Raw genomic sequence first — 16191 nt, 5'->3', positions numbered from 1 at the left:
AATAAAAATCTTTAAAAACTAAATTAAAACAAAATTTAATTGTTCTTAAATTTGTATTACTTCTACTACATTCATTTAGTGAAGGTTTTTGCTATTTTATGTGAGTTCATATATATATATGTAATATACATATCTACTACATTATCAAATTTATTTAGTTGGGGTGGTAGTAATTCTGTTTTGTTTTGTTTTTACTCTATAACCATACTTGCTTAGCAATTTGGGGAAGCTAATTTTTGACCATTCAGTTTTTTTAAGTAGAAAGGATCAGAGCTTTCATTTTTCTAAGGGTCTTAGAACTTCTTGGGGAGCCCCCCCTAAAGAATCACAATAATTCTGTCAAAACTGCATCTCCCAAGTCAATATTAGAGGTGAAATGTACCAATTATTAAATCTTTTGTTTTGCTATAATTTAACTTTGTTCTTGCTTGAAGTGCCATGCTTCTAACACAGGAAAGATGACATGCTTGGAAGTCAAGGACAATTGTGAGTTGTTCTCAAAGTCCATTTTAATTTCAATGTATTCTAATTTCATCTATTGTTAATATTCCTTCAAATTTCCTGCATACTTTAGTGCTGTGGGGATGGTAGGTTTGCATTCTAAATCACTGGACCCATCTTATTCCTATTTTTCTGACTGAAAATTATTTGAAGAGGTTAACAAAGATTGGTTTGTTTTAAAATCTTGGCAAATATATGATGGTTAAAGGTCCCAAGAGATACATTTATTTGCTTTCATGTTTAAGAACCTAGATTTTTCAAATTTGTTGTCATTTAGTTATCTGTCTAACACTCAGGCAATTACTAAGTTGTGCTCTGGACATATTCTACCAAAATTAACTCCTCCAAATGTATAATTCACAAGGACATTGGTAAATACCATTTGAGTTGGGCTGCTTGTACTGAAACCCAGAAGTTGGATAGCTGAAAAAGTCCTCTCATCTTCTAGTTCTCCTCTCATCTGAAAGAAAACATTGCAGAAAGAGTTAATAATATGGGATCTCCTTCCTTCTCCTCTGCCCCCCCCACCCAACTTTATTGTTTATTTATATAAACATCTGTCTCTTTCTAAAGAGTAACTTTGACAAAAAATGTTAAATGGGTATTTCAGAGTGATATAACAAGTTAGTTGCTAATTAACATAATAGGTGATGGGTTGTTGGAACCATTGATTTGGTGATGGAAGGTCTTAGAAGACCCAATTCAATGCCCTCTTTTTTCCAGATGAGGTCTAGAAAAATTAACTAACATGACCAAGGTCCCCTGGCTACAAAATAGTAAAGTCAGAATTTGAACCTAGGTCCTCTATTCTATCTTCTATCTCTTCCCAAGTCATTTTCTATTATTTTTATGGAAGATAACCCCATAAAGCTGAGTTTTTTTCTCTTTCAATCACATCAGGCATGAGCTCTCAAATTTTTCTAAGAATGATTATACTAGAAAAAAATGCTTATAAAATTGAGGGTATTGGACTCGATGGTCCCTAAGATCTGTCCTACATATAAATCTGTGATCTTATGAAATTGCTAACTCTGGATGGGATGTACATTTTTGATAAATTTGGTTGTTGAACACAATCATAGTTCAAGGTCTCTAAGCTCTCTTCTTTCACTTTTGGTGATTTTTATTTTGTCTTTCTTAAATAATCAAAACCATTACCTCTATTTTCTTCTTAAATTCACCAATCTGCTTACCAGTACAAGATTCAGGGCTAGCATGGATTGGTATAGTCTGATCACCAAGTTTTGTGTCCTTTGATTTGCCTTCACTCTCATATGAGGAAGGTGCATTTCGAAGCCCTGGAACATTTTCATCTGCTTGGATTCTTCCAACTTTCCTCCAATAGGCAGAGATATGTTTTAAAAACTAGCTGAATTTTATCTTGCTCAGCCCCTCTTTTAAACATTAGCCAATTTAAGTAGAATCATGGACAATTAAGTCTGGAAGGGTCTGTAGAGAACATCTATTCTAGACTTCTTTTAATTTCTATATTATTAAACTGCTCATGGAACATAAATGAAATTCAGAGCTTAAAGGGAACTTGAAACACAGGAGACAGAGTATCAAAACTAAAGAAAACTTAGAACATAGACTGTCATAATTAGGAAGGACTTTACATTTCAATACTTTTATTGAAAGGTCACTTTCTCATCACCAGAACATAATGGTACTTTGTTAGGTTACTTCAGCCAATTTAACTTTGCATTGATGAATTAGAAAAGAAATTCTTCAATAAATCAGGTGTTTAGAAGTAACTGAAGAGTGCATCTGCAAAATGCTTTGTAAAATGAAACATAAGTCATATGAGACATAATGTAGTTCTTTAGTTTATCTTTAAAGGGAAGATTTTGTTTGTTGTTTCTCTCCCCCCCTCTCCACCATGATGTCAAAGGGAAATTTGAACTAGTTATAGCTATTGTGGAAGTTAAGCACTTATTAACTATCTGCTTTCCCAACCCTATATGCCAATTTAGATTCATTAACCTACAACTAGCCTTAAGTGTTTCAACCACCACATAATTAGCCAATTAATTTAATGCTTACTTGAATCTGGATAGACAACTCACTTTGGTCTCTCTAAGTTGAATTGTTACAGGAACATTATGCCAATAGCACACTCCACATGCATTGCTTTTAAATACAGAACTCTACACTAACAGTCCAGTTTCATACCAACAGTAATTCTTATTTAAAAGCTCTAGAGTGTTGGCATTAACGTTTATTGCTTTAGGAGGGCACAGCTGAAGTTTCAGACTGGCAAACTTTGAGAGTTGCTTGTATAATAGAAATTTTTTTCCTAAGGGGCTAGAAATTGAGATTATAAATAATTCTATACAAAATTTTACAAACTATATCATTTGTTTCCTAGGATGATCCCTACTTGAATATCTTGAATACTTAAAATTTTAAGAGAATTTAATGATCAAATTTAAATGAAAACTATGCCCTACACAAATTAATCTTTAGAATCGTTGAATTATCTAGTTGTTTAGGATTTAACAAAGTTGTTTATACTGCCTCAAAGACCAGTAACCTTGATTATGCTGGAGTGCATCATACCATTTTCCTGAAGTTGATCTCTTTTGATGTGAACTTGAACTTTGCAAGTGAAATAGCATCAATTAAAGTCAATCACATCTAGCCATCAGTACTACCTATAATCAGTATACTGATCTAGATACTACTAGATTAGATCATTAACTGTCACTTTGCAGTGTAGTCTCCCATCCTTATTCTATATTAGTGTTTCACATTTGAGTTTAGTTTTTTTTATAAACATGCTTCAAAGAGAATCATAATTTAGTCCCAAACATATTTCCAACTAAACATATTTCCAACTGCAGCATACATAATCAATTTCCAACTATAGCCTATTTCCCCCTCAAGTCTAAACATATCAATGTTAAACTAGCTGCTCTGTTACAGCCTTCTTAACTTAAATCCATTGGAGCCCATAGTTCTGATGTGATATAAGCCTTCAAAATAGTTGATTTTCTTCACCATAAGAATCCTATTAAGACCCAATTTCAGGGATTGTTGGAAGATGAGCAATTTTGTAATAACTACGCTTCAAGTGACATGCGGTACGCCCAGACACAATCCACTTCAACTTCTGAACATTTGTTTTAGAATACTAGTTTGATGAATATTCAGGTAGGCACTTTACTACAAGTTCCTGCCAGAAGGTTAGATCTTTGCAATTTATCTTGGAATGTTTCTGAAGATATTCTACTCCTTCTGTCAATTCTCCACATTTCTGCACTTGGATCTCCAGTGCAATTATAGACAATGCAATACAGAAGGCTTTGCTTTAGAAAAACAATCCTACAGTGGCGTGCCTTAAGCCGACCTTCCAATCTTTCCAAACCCAGGTTCTTCCTCCTTTCAAACAACAAGTTTTCATGCATGAGTGAATAACAGAGATGTAGAAACTGAAAGGCAGTGGGTAGCTTTGACTTTCCAACACATCTTCTCGAATACGATTTTTCAGATTATCATCAGAAACTGAATTTGTATTGGCTAAATTAGGTCAAATCAGTGGCTAATGGGACATCTCTCTGTTCTTTTGTGTATTTCACAGCCAGATAGAAGCAATTTTATCACACACCTCTAAAATGTTTGGGCTGTTACCTTCATTTTAGTAGATATCCATCCTGCAAATGCACAACTAGAGAAAAAGTCTCTAACCAAAGAACTGAGTTCGGCTAAGAAGATTTTTGACTTTGACTTCAAAGTCCCCTAGTTATTCAAGGGCCATTTTCACGAGCAGATTCAACTAGCTTCGAGCCACAGACCTTTAGCTGACATCTGGATTCCTGTTCCAATAGAACATTCAACTGGTGCACCGTTTTCTGAGCTTCAGTTGTTGCCAAGGCTTCCATCATCTTAAGCTCCTCAAAGCAGCTCTTCCTTGGTAGCAAATTTCCCTTCAATCCCACCCGGGACCTATCCTCTCCTCATCCTGAAAAATTAGTCCAAATGCTGGAACTATATGGGGGAGAGGAGAGGGTCCTGAAGGAGGAGGGGGAAAATTATGGAAGGGATTTCTGAGGCAGCAACTCCCCAAGCTCCAGGGTGCTGAGTCTGGGGAAAGATTTTAAAACAAAATACTGAAAGAGATCTTAGAACACAGAATGTCAGAGTTGGGAGATACTTTAGAACACAAGCTGTCAGATTGGGAGGAAACTAAGAATGTAGAATATCAGAGGTGGGAGGGATCTTAGAATACAAGATGATAGAGTTGGGAGGGACCTTAGAACACAGAGCTGGGAGGAACCTTAGAATATAGAATATCAGAGGTGGGAGGGATCTTAGAATACAGGATGATAGAGTTGGGAGGAACCTTAGAACACAGAATTATCAGAGCTAAAAGGGATCTTAATACAGAAAATCAGAACCAGAAGACAGCTTTTAGGTAGTGAATGGTATAGCTGGAAAGGAACTCAGAACATAGAATATTGCACCTGAAAGTTAGAGAACATTTCGTCTACTTCCTTAATCTTATATTGTAGGAAACTGGCCACGAGCAGGGAAGTAACTTGTGCTATCAAACATCTGATAAAAGACAAAGCTGGGACTTGCACCTTGACTTCCTTTAGAGAAATGAAGAAATGTTCCATGAGGTAGCAGTGATTCTCAAACTTTCGGGTCTCAGGACTTTACATTTTTAAAAATTATTGGAGGACTCCAAAGAGCTTTGGTTTATGTGGATTACAGCCCTTCTTATTTACTATATTAGAAATCAAATCATCAGTATCATTATAGAAATAGTTTTGACTTCACAGAATTCTTGAAAGACTCTCAGACCTCACTTTGAGAACTGCTGTTATAGAAATAAGAACCTATAAGGCATTCTTCAAGCATTTGTGGATAGGAATAAGCCATTTCCCCCCCTTTCTCTCTAGCAAAGAGCAAACAAGAGAATTTCTCTCGTCCCCCCAAAAATATTACATTCAATTCCCCAAATGCCCAATGGGCACTCAATAGTGGTCTGTTCCAGTGAATATGATTTTAGGCAATCCTTATTAGAAGAGAGAACCAAAAGTAGCAATCAGCCAATTTGCATTAGACAGAAGTGGGTACATTGATGTGCTTGGCACATAGTAAGCATGAATAAATGCTTATTGACTGACACCTCAATGTTGCCCTTTCTTTGATCATGCTAGAAGCCCAAAGGCAGCCCATTTTTCTCTGTGCAGGTTGTTTGAGAAAAATTTTAAAAGCTGGGGCTTTATGATTATCCCTCTTCTCACTGCCTGGGAGAGGGTCGTGTTCCAGTGGAAAGAGTTAATAAAATTATTGAATCACACATTCCATGAAAGGTCAGTTTATACCATTGGCAGCTGCAATTTCTATTGCTGAGAAAAGACTTTCATGAAATCCCTTATTTTCAGCCACTTAGAATAAGCTCTTCCTAGGGGGTCAAAGCTAGGGAAAGAAAAACCAGACCCCGGCCCAGAAGTTTAAATACTGAATATATTCAAACTGTTTAATTGGCTGGGCTTAGAAATATATCACTCGAGCAAAATTCATTTAAAAAAATACATGGACAGTCTCTTTTTATTTTTATTTTTTGTGCTTTGGAAATGGCTGCTGTGAAGCATCCATCAGTTTGGTGCTGTCATTGTGAAGTGTTGCCTATTAATCTATCCTGATTTCCTTAAGGAAGGAGGAAATCTATAGAATGGGAGCTTCTTAAGAGAAGGGGGCAATTTCCCTTTTGTCTTTGTAAACCATGGGCTAGCACAGTGCCTGGCCAAGAAGGGGCAATTAATAAAAATCCAAAATGAAACAGAGTAAAGTCTTACCCACAGAATTTGAGTTATTTGGAAGAAGCTCTATCTTATTCCTCTGCTTTGAGGGAAAAGCCTCCAGAAATGGCAGCTTACAGCTTTCCAGTCCTTCCTCTACCTCTTAGAACTTAATCTGTGTGAACTTAACCAAATCACTTAAATTCTCAACCTCAGTTTCTTCTTTTGTAAAATTGAGGAGAATTGGATTAAACTTTTAAATTCCCTCCCAGTTCTTAGTCCAGGATTCTATGAAGTTCGAGTTTAGACTGACAGGGAAGGGATTCCCTTTTATATCAGGGCCCCCCAAATTGGGGCTCTCTGATGTTGTACCGGCTACATTGCTGGATCTGGGTCATTGAGGCAGCATTTGGCTTGACTCTTGTGGGAAGCAAGGGGAAGCCCCGTTCTGTAGTGGTTCAGCCTTTACAATGAGCTTCCCGATAATCACTGACTAGGTAAGAGTCACCCAGGAGGTATTTGGAAAGCATCTTTTCAGTTTGATTCAGCATGTATTTGCTGGATGCCTGTTATTTGCAAAGTATTATGCTGGGCATCAGGGGGAAATTACAAAGGATAATATTAACATCAATTCTCCGTGCCAGCTAGACACTAGTAAACCAGGGCAGTGGGTAGTGCTTCCCTATCAGAGTATGAGAAGTAGAATGGGGAAGTGGAGATGGGAAGCCTTTGAATTCAACAGCTAGGAGTTCAAATCCCACTTCTAATCCTTATTGGCTATATTACCCTGGATATGCCCCAGCCAATGAGGCAGCAAAGTAGCACATAGATTAGAGTACTGGGTCTGGAGTCAGAAAGATTTCAGTCAAATCAACTGATCAATAAACATTTATTAAGTGCCTACTATGTGCTAGGCACTGTGCTAAACTCTGAGCTCAAATCTTGCACTTACTGGCTAGCTTTGTGATTCTGGGCAAGTCCCAGTTTGCCTCACTTTGCTCAGCTGTAAAATGGAAGCAAGAAAGGCGTCTGCTAACCAACATTGTGTAGGATAAAATAAGATAATATTTGTAAAGCACTTAGCACAGCGCCTGGCACATAAGAGATGCTTCATAAGTATGTTTTCTTCCTTTCCCAGGGAACTTTTTATGACTAGAACTTTTTCCAAGTTAAATTTTATTTTTTTTAATCAATCTCTCTCATCCACACCCCATCTCTCCATTAAGAAAGACAAAATCGGTTACAAACATGTTTAGATAAACTAGACAACAGATAGACAGATAAAGTTGCTAATGTGAATTTGGTATGGAAGTTCTACATCAGAAGTTGTCCCATTCTCATGAAATCACCGGTCCCGATCACTCTCCTAAAAGGAAAAAAAGGACAACATACCAGACAAACATAGTCCCATATTCCTTATTCTCCCTACCACTCAATGTGTCTCCTAGACATATTCAGTTATGTCTACTTGAGCCCCATCAGGCAGTTTAGTTCTTTATGTGAAAAAAAAAACAAAACAATTCATTATATGAAAGTCCCTAGTCATGTCTCAAACAGGCAAACCAGCTGTCTGACCCAGATGAAGCTTTGTTTCAACTGAGTAATTATTTGAAGGTCCCCTCTGAACAACTCTGTGGAAGTGCCCTTTATTAGATGAATAAAAACCACTTTGGCTCTCAAACCCTACAGCCGAAAGAAGAAAGAGAGCAGACATCACAATTTATTTCCCTTTCTTGCCAAGTTGGGACTCGAGACCAGAGATAGTAAAGAATAGAGATCCCAACCAGCTTTGCAGATCACAGGGGATGATGGAGTCATAGCTGATGGAGCCAAATAAGCGGAGGCACATGTGGTCTGTTGATCCAAGGACTTCCATTTTTGAGTTTAGAGTCTTAGAAGCCTTTTGAAAAATCAAAGGTGGCTTTTGCTGATTTACTTTTGTTCAATTTTTTTTTTCAAAAAACCACAGCTCCCTGAAGGATCTCTATTATTATATTTCTAAATTTGTAGCTGATGAGAAGCCATTTGAAATTTTATTTAAAAATGAAAATAATTTGGTAGAGATAATAGTTGGGGGGGGAGGTGCATTCTATTGATTTAGTCACATAAGAAGACATACTATACCACTTTCACAGATGCTGGGTTCCTTCTGATGAACAGGTAGTGTTGTTGACATTATTGTTCATTTCTGTTTTTGTTGATGACACGATTGGTACATAAATCCAACTTCCTTCATCCTTGGAACTTGAGCGATCAGTAAATAAACCTGGTCCAGGTCCAACTGAACCATTATGGTCACTCCCTACCCCTGCCTTACCTTTGAGGCTCAAGGGCTTTCCAAACTTCAGTCCTATAATATAAGGGTGCCATTTTTAGCACCTGACCAAATGAATGTGTCCTATTGGATAATTTTGAGGTATATATATAGTCTTGATTGGCTTGTTGTTGGAAGACAACCTTGCTAAGGTCAGAGAACACAGAGGGTCATGGGATTAACAAAAGTTTGAGAAAAAAATTTAATCTAACTCCCTCATTTTACAAATAGGGAAACTGAAGCCTAGAAATGTTAAGTGATTTGCCGAGAAGGGCACATGTAAGTGCCAGAGGTGGAATATAAACTTAGGACCCCTCGTTTTAAAATCAGTGTTCTTTCCATTATACTACATCCCTCCATCATGGCCAGGTTGATTGAATACTGATATTGACAAAAATCACAAATTTTTGCTTTACTGAAATAATTATTAAGGGTAGAATGATAATCATAGAATTTTGCAATTGGAAAAGATTTTAGAGATTCTCTTGGCTATTTCCCTTACTTTGCATAGGAAGAAATGGGTCTTAAAAAGGAAAGTATTTCAAGAGATTACTAACTTTGGTCTCTGTAGAAGTAACAATTGGAAGGAAAAAAATAGAGAATTGAATTTATTCGTGCCATTCATTTCCTATTTTTTCTTATTCTTAATCTACTTTGTTATTTCTCAGTTACTTTTGATTGCATAGCTATACATCTTAAAAAACTATAGTGAATAAAACAGATTTCTTCATAAAATTTTGGATCAAATTTATGTCATGACTGTTTTTTTTAGCCTTTAACCTCTTTGAACCAAAACAACTAAAAAGAGAGAGGAACTTGGTAATACGAGGCCAGCAGAGTATTTGTAGGCCAGATATTAAAGAAAGACATGACCAAGGACATCACAGAGAAAAGGCATTTCTCCAATCCTCACCTAAAGTTTTCCCTTCTCCCTGGGATGAAGTCCTATTTATCTTCTCTTCCAATTCCTGGAAGACCAAAAGGAAAATGATCCCTTTATTAGAGGATTTGAAGTATAAGGCCCTTTCCCAAAGGCCTTATGCTAAACCCTGATCAATCAGTAAATACCCCTACCTTATATGGCTTGCTACAGAAGCACACATTCAGTGTCATTGAGGCAGCTAAGCCTGGGAGAAAGGTCTCCAGTTCATTAAGGACTCTTTATTCTAGTCTGGGAGCACTTCAGTGGCCAAAGATCTTAATTGGCTGAACTTTAAATCCTTAAAAAAGCAAAACAAAGCAAAAACAACCCTCTGGCTTTATAAATCTTCCTCGAGTAAAATAACAGTTAAAGCTTGAGTCCATCAAAGGTCCCATGCTTGAATACAGCAATCCTGCCTGCCGACACCCCCTGAAATTTTGCTGGTTCCTGTTTTTCCTGCCCCATTGTTACCCTTTATTCCATTAATATTTTAAGATACAGATACATTCAGATACAGATAATTCTTTAAGATTCAAATCAGTCATTAGGCTTTTGTTTATTGAAGCAACTGGCCAAGAGAGGCTTTCAGGAATACTTACCTCAGAGCCACAGGGTGACAAGTGATCCAGGGAGAGATATTGCCTGGAATTCTAAATGGAGTTATTCTCAACAACTCAGTGCCTTGTTTTACCCTAAGTGCCTTCCCAGTCACCTCAGCTTACTTTCCCAATTGACTGCCTTCCATCCGCATTCAAGTCCTATTGATGTCAATGGCAAGTGGAGTCTGTCCCTAATCAAAGGTACTATATGCTCTTTGAGGTTTTATTTTATTTTATTTTATTTTATTTTAACAACTGTCGAGTCAATATAGCTACAGATACTACAAGAGGATCATTGTACACCCTTGAGCCCCACTCATAAAGTCTCCAAATGATAATTCTACTTCTTAGAATCCTTGATAACTGATGACAAGAAGGGATTGATGATAATGATGAAGAGGAAGAGGAGGAGGAGTTGAAAGAGAAAGATGAACACAGAGTCAACATTCTTCTGTACAGTACTTTGCTAACAATGTCTTTGATGGGAGTGGGAGTACTTATCAAAGAAGCAAACAAACGAAAACAAAAGATCCAGTAGCACAACATAGCTTTTGCTTGAGAACTGAAGGTCTAACAAATGGGAAACCAGGCCGGATAGTTAATTGTAGTTTCAAATAAATAGTCTGTAATTTGTCTACTAGAACTACTTCTGACAGCCATGATTATAGGATTTAAAGATGAAAGGGAACATAGGACTCATCTAGTCCAGCCCTTCATTTGACAATGGAGAAAATTGACCATAGGGTATTGAACTCTGAATGTCTGGGCTAGAAGAGACCTTGGCTGTATAGAACATAATAGAAAAGAAAGTAGCCTTCAAATTTAGATTATTTCAGGAAGAGACACTTCAAAGATCATGTAGCCCAATCTCTTCATTTTACAAAAGAGGAAACTGAGCTTCTGAAAAGTTAACTTTCCTGAGATAATACAGGCATTAAGCAGCAGAACCTATATTTGAATCCAAAACTTCTGATAACAAATCCAGTGTTTCCCCCTTAATGTTGTTTTTTTGGTTCGGATCTGTAAATTCACTGTAAATTCATAAATTATTATGAATAATTTATAGTCTTATAGAGTTATCTGGGGTCACCAAAAGCTATTTGCCCATAGTCATGTATACATAGCCCACATGTGATCAAGGCAGTTCTTCAACCAAAGTTTTTCTGACTCCATTGTTAATCCTTATCCTTTATGTGCTACTGCCTTAGTGGACAGTGCTATTTGGGGAAATCAATAGCAATTTGGTTTTGGTTTTAAGATCATAAATTTAGATATAGAAAGGACCTCAGAGAAGACCTACTTATTCCACTCTCTCATTTTTGAAAAAACTGGGACACCCCCCCTTCAAAGATTAAGTGACTACTAGCCAAAATCGGACAGATAATAAATGCTAATCTGGGATTTGAACCCAGGACCTCCAACTCCAAATACTGGACTCTTTGCAGCATATCACACTTTTATTTGGGTAATGTATCAACTGGAAGCCATCTTGTATATACTCAATACAAAATGAGTTCTTCTTTTTTGATTTAGAAACAAATTAAGTATTAGGCACTATCTCAGAGAGCTCCTTTTGAAATAAATCAAGATGCTAAAAAATATGAAGGCTGACCATTTCTTCACTCAATGTAATGATTTTTTTTTTAGTAATCATGGCCTGAAGGGATAATTTTCCTCAAAACGAAAAGGATTTTCAGGTGGGAAATGAATAGAAAATTAAAATATTTAAGAACCAATTAAAGCCATCATAGTTCTATTAATCTTGGAGGAAAACTCCCTGGAAGTCTTGCAGTACATATGTAGACTTTCTTTCAGGGTTCCTTCTTCAGCAGGAAGTTTCTTCAAAAAGAAAACAAACATGGTGATTAGAAACAATTGAAAAGTTCCAAGGAACAAGAAAAGAACCCCAGATGACAGGTAAGGGATCCCAGGTTACTTACAACGGAAGGATTCCAAGCACCTGGTTCTAAATCAAGTTTGGCTAGAGATGTTTTCTAATATTCCCTTTAATTATCAAAACCAGAGACTGGTTGTAAGCAAGGGATTAGGGTTGAGAACACAAGCTCTTCAAACTTCATCTCAAAGGCTCAACTGTGTATTGTGGATTGGGTTTTGGTTTTAATTTACAAATGAATTTATTTTTTATCATTGCAGTCATGAGTCAGGTTCTTCTCAGTTCTTGACTCAGTCCCTAGGAGAAAGAAACTTAGGAAGAGCCATTAACTATTTCTAAAAGTTGTAATGTAGGACCATGAACCCAGAAGAACAGTATTCAAAGCATACTTACTAGCTGTGTAACCATAGGAAAAGACAACCATCCTCTTGGAGCCTTAGTTTTCTCATCTGTAAAACAGCAAAAAAAAAAAAAAAATCCTATAGTACAAGGAGTATTGGGAGTATCTTATAGTATTGGGATGATCAAATGAAATATAATATAGACTTTGTATATATATAGATATATGTATAGATATATATATGTACATGTACATATATATCTATACATATATCTATATCTATATATATAAAACATAGAGTTACATATTTATAGTATCTTTCAAACTTTAAAGCATTATAGGAATATCTATGTTTAGGATGATGACGTCCTGAGTCAATAGATGGGTTTGGCAGAGAAAGCCTGAAGTATTGATAAAAATACTCCCTGAAACAAGCAGAGTAGGGCACTGATGGGGATCAGCTCAACCTTACAAGTCTACCCCCTGTGGAAGAGTAACCCCCCTTACTGTATCCATTCAAAAAGCCAAGTTTTGTCAAGCCCCTGAGGTTAAATTTCCTCTATAAATATGTCCATAACCCACGCCATCTTTGCTAAATCCCTTTTGGGTTAGCCCGCCATGTTCTTCAACCTCACAGTGTCTTTCTTTCCCTCCCCTTCCCCATGCCTCATGGTATCTTTATCCCTATAGCTAACTAGCTCTTTTAGGGTGCTAAACTGTAGACTCCCAAATATTTTATATTATCTACTGTTATTTTAAATGGAATTTCTCTTTATATCTCTTGCTGCTGGATTTTGTTGGTAACATATAGAAAGGCTGATGATTTATGGGGATTTATTTTGTATCCTGCAACTTTACCAAAATTGTGAATTGTTTCTTGAAGTTTTTTAGTTGATTTTCTAGGATTCTCTAAGTATACCATCATATCATCTGCAAAAAATGACGATTTGGTTTCCTCATTCTCTACTCTAATTCCTTTTTCTTTTTCTTCTCTTATTGCTAAAGCTAACATTTATAATACCATATTGAATACTAATGGTGATAGTGGGCAACATTGTTTCATCCTTGATCTTACTATTAGGGGATTGTTCTAGTTTGTCCCCATTACATATGATGCTTGCTGATGGTTTTAAATAGATGCTACTGTTAATTTTAAGGAAAACTCTATTACTATGCTTTCTAGTGTTTTTAATAGGATTTTTAAAAAACAATCTTTTCTACTACAGACTTGAATTTTGCCATCCAGTCAATGATGTATTCAGGCCTCATTGTATATTCCTTTAATGGATTCTTCCAAACTCCTTTACTTGATAACCCTATTGCTCTCCCAAATCTATTTCATATTTAAGATTCCTGGTGCCTTTTTTTTTTACCCCTTCATTCTGTAATCTCTTCTCCTTAAATAAATGTCCTTTTTGGCAAAAAGAATGCCCATTTGGAATTTGTCATATGTTTATTTTGAACCAGAAATTGATACTCTCATCAAGGACACTGTTTACATTTGGTGGCTGCTCTTGTCAATACTATGGAGGGAAGGCTCTGGGATATGAATAGGTAGGTCTTTGAGGAATGAGCCCTGAAATTCTCTGCCACCATCAAGGGCTCAGCTGAAGCATCTCACCAACTCATTAACCATCTTTATGGCAAGGCTGGATGACTCAGGATCTGACATATATAACCTATCATCTCTGAGTTTCAAATGCTGTTCAGGTAGATAGTGACTGAAATTAACCTGATAATGATTTACTGGGAATGTGGCTCAGTAGCTTCAGAAAAAGACTGATGATTTCCTCCAGAGATCTCAAAGCACAAGACTGGTCCTCAGGATATGGTAGTGAGATTAGTTGAGAGCTATCAGATTCTAGGCACAGATGAAGGAATAGGAGTTTGGGTATATTTCTTAGATTAGGAATTTGCTTTTTATTCCATTGGTCATTTAAGAAACTCTTCCTGTAAACATTTAGTCATTCCTGGAATAAATCCTTCAACAACTCATTCCAAATCAAAGACAAAAAATTCCGGTCAAGATTGGCCCCGAACAGAAATATGCTACCTAATTCCCCCATATCTTTTCCAGAAAAAATCTGAAATTCTGTCAAAGTGAATAACTATCAATAAATCCAATGAGATCACAGTAATTAATTGCATAAAACTGCATGGAACTGCACAAAAAGTTAGCTGGAAGGCTTAGACAATAGGAAAAGATGCTGCTTTTCCTCTGCTAACTGCTAGCAAAGTTAGTGTCAGTTCAAGCAAACAAGATGGCAGTGTGCCGGGTTGACCAAAGATGAGTCAGAGACCTATGTTGCAAGTATGTCTGGAGGCAGACCAAAGAAAGAGATCCCCAAGAAAGTCCCAGAGAGATCCGAAGTCACCATCATATTCAGAAACGATAGAAAGGACTTTGGGAAGTCCCTGGAGATGATTATGTTCACAATGGGACAGCCCAAGTACAGACTCCTAGCACTCAGTCCTAAGATGCCAGGGAGCTCTATATATCCAGTGCTCTGAACTTAAAAGATCTAGAGGGACTAAACTAGTACATGTGGAGGTCAGAGAAGTAGGAACCCAGATGAACCACAGTGAAACTCAGAAATGTAACTACTCTACCCAAAAGTACAATAAGGAATAGAAGTTGGCACAAAGCCTCAGTTTAGGAAATAAAGTTGGAATGATGACTAAGCCAAAAAAGACACAGTCTCCTTCTAAAAGAGATTAATGGAGATCTAGGGTTCACCCAAAAGAAGATAGGAATGACACTATAATAATCATAAGCAGATGCTATAATGGGAAAAAATTGTTTTCCACAGGAATGACATGTATATTTAGAAGAAATGAAACAAGACGTTAAAAATGAAATAAAAGCTCTGGAGGAAAGAATTGGAAGGAGAATAGGTTTTTTTTTTAATATAACTTTTTATTTACAAGTTATATGCATGGGTAATTTTACAGCATTGACAATTGCCAAACCTTTTGTTCCAATTTTTCCCTCCTTTCCCCCATCCCCTTCCCCAGATGGCAGATTGACCAATACATGCTAAATATGTTAAAGTCTAAATTAAATACAATATAAATATACATGTCCTAACAGTGATTTTGCTGTACAAAAAGAATCGGACTTTGAAATAGTGTACAATTAGCCTGTGCATCAAAAATGCAGGCAGGCAAAAATAGAGGGGTTGGGAATTCTATTTAGTGGGTTCATAGTCATCTCTAGGAGTTTTTTCGCTGGGTATAGCTGGTTCAATTCATTACTGCTCTATTGGAACTGATTTGGTTCATCTCATTGCTGGAGATGGCCATGAACATCAGAATTGATCATCATATAGTATTGTTGTTGAAGTATATAATGATCTTCTGGTTCTGCTCATTTCACTCAGCATCAGTTCATGTACGTCTCTCCAGGCCTTTCTGAAATCATCCTGTTGGTCATTTCTTACCAAACAATAACATTCATATACCACAATTTATTCAGCCATTCTCCAATTGATGGGCATCTATTCAGTTTCCAGTTTCTAGCCACTACAAAGAGGGCTGCCACAAACATTCCTACACAAACAGGTCCCTTTCCCTTTTTTAATATTTCTTTGGGATACAAGCCCAGTAGAAACACTGCTGGATCAAAGGGTATGCACAGTTTGATAACTTTTTGAGCATAGTTCCAAATTGCTCTCCAGAATGGCTGGATGTGTTCACAATTCCACCAACAATGTATCAGTGTCCCTATTTTCCCACATCCTCTCCAACATTCCGCATTATCTTTCCCTGTCATTCTAGCCAATCTGACAAGTGTGTAATGGTATCTCAGAATTGTCTTAATTTGCATTTCTCTGATTAATAATGACTTGAAGCATCTTTTCATATGGCTAGG

At 36.7% G+C, this 16191-nt stretch overlaps 1 pseudogene; it reads right to left on the bottom strand.

The window, feature by feature from the left end:
* Positions 1-969: 969 nt before the first annotated feature.
* LOC127542096 (cyclin-G1-like) lies at positions 970-9455 on the bottom strand (annotated as a pseudogene).
* Between the last annotated feature and the right edge of the window lie 6736 nt (positions 9456-16191).

This window comes from Antechinus flavipes, chromosome 6 (assembly GCF_016432865.1).
Source record: "Antechinus flavipes isolate AdamAnt ecotype Samford, QLD, Australia chromosome 6, AdamAnt_v2, whole genome shotgun sequence".
NCBI lineage: Eukaryota > Metazoa > Chordata > Mammalia > Dasyuromorphia > Dasyuridae > Antechinus > Antechinus flavipes.
Note: the sequence above shows the minus strand (reverse complement) of the source record. Positions and strands in the feature narration are given on the sequence as shown.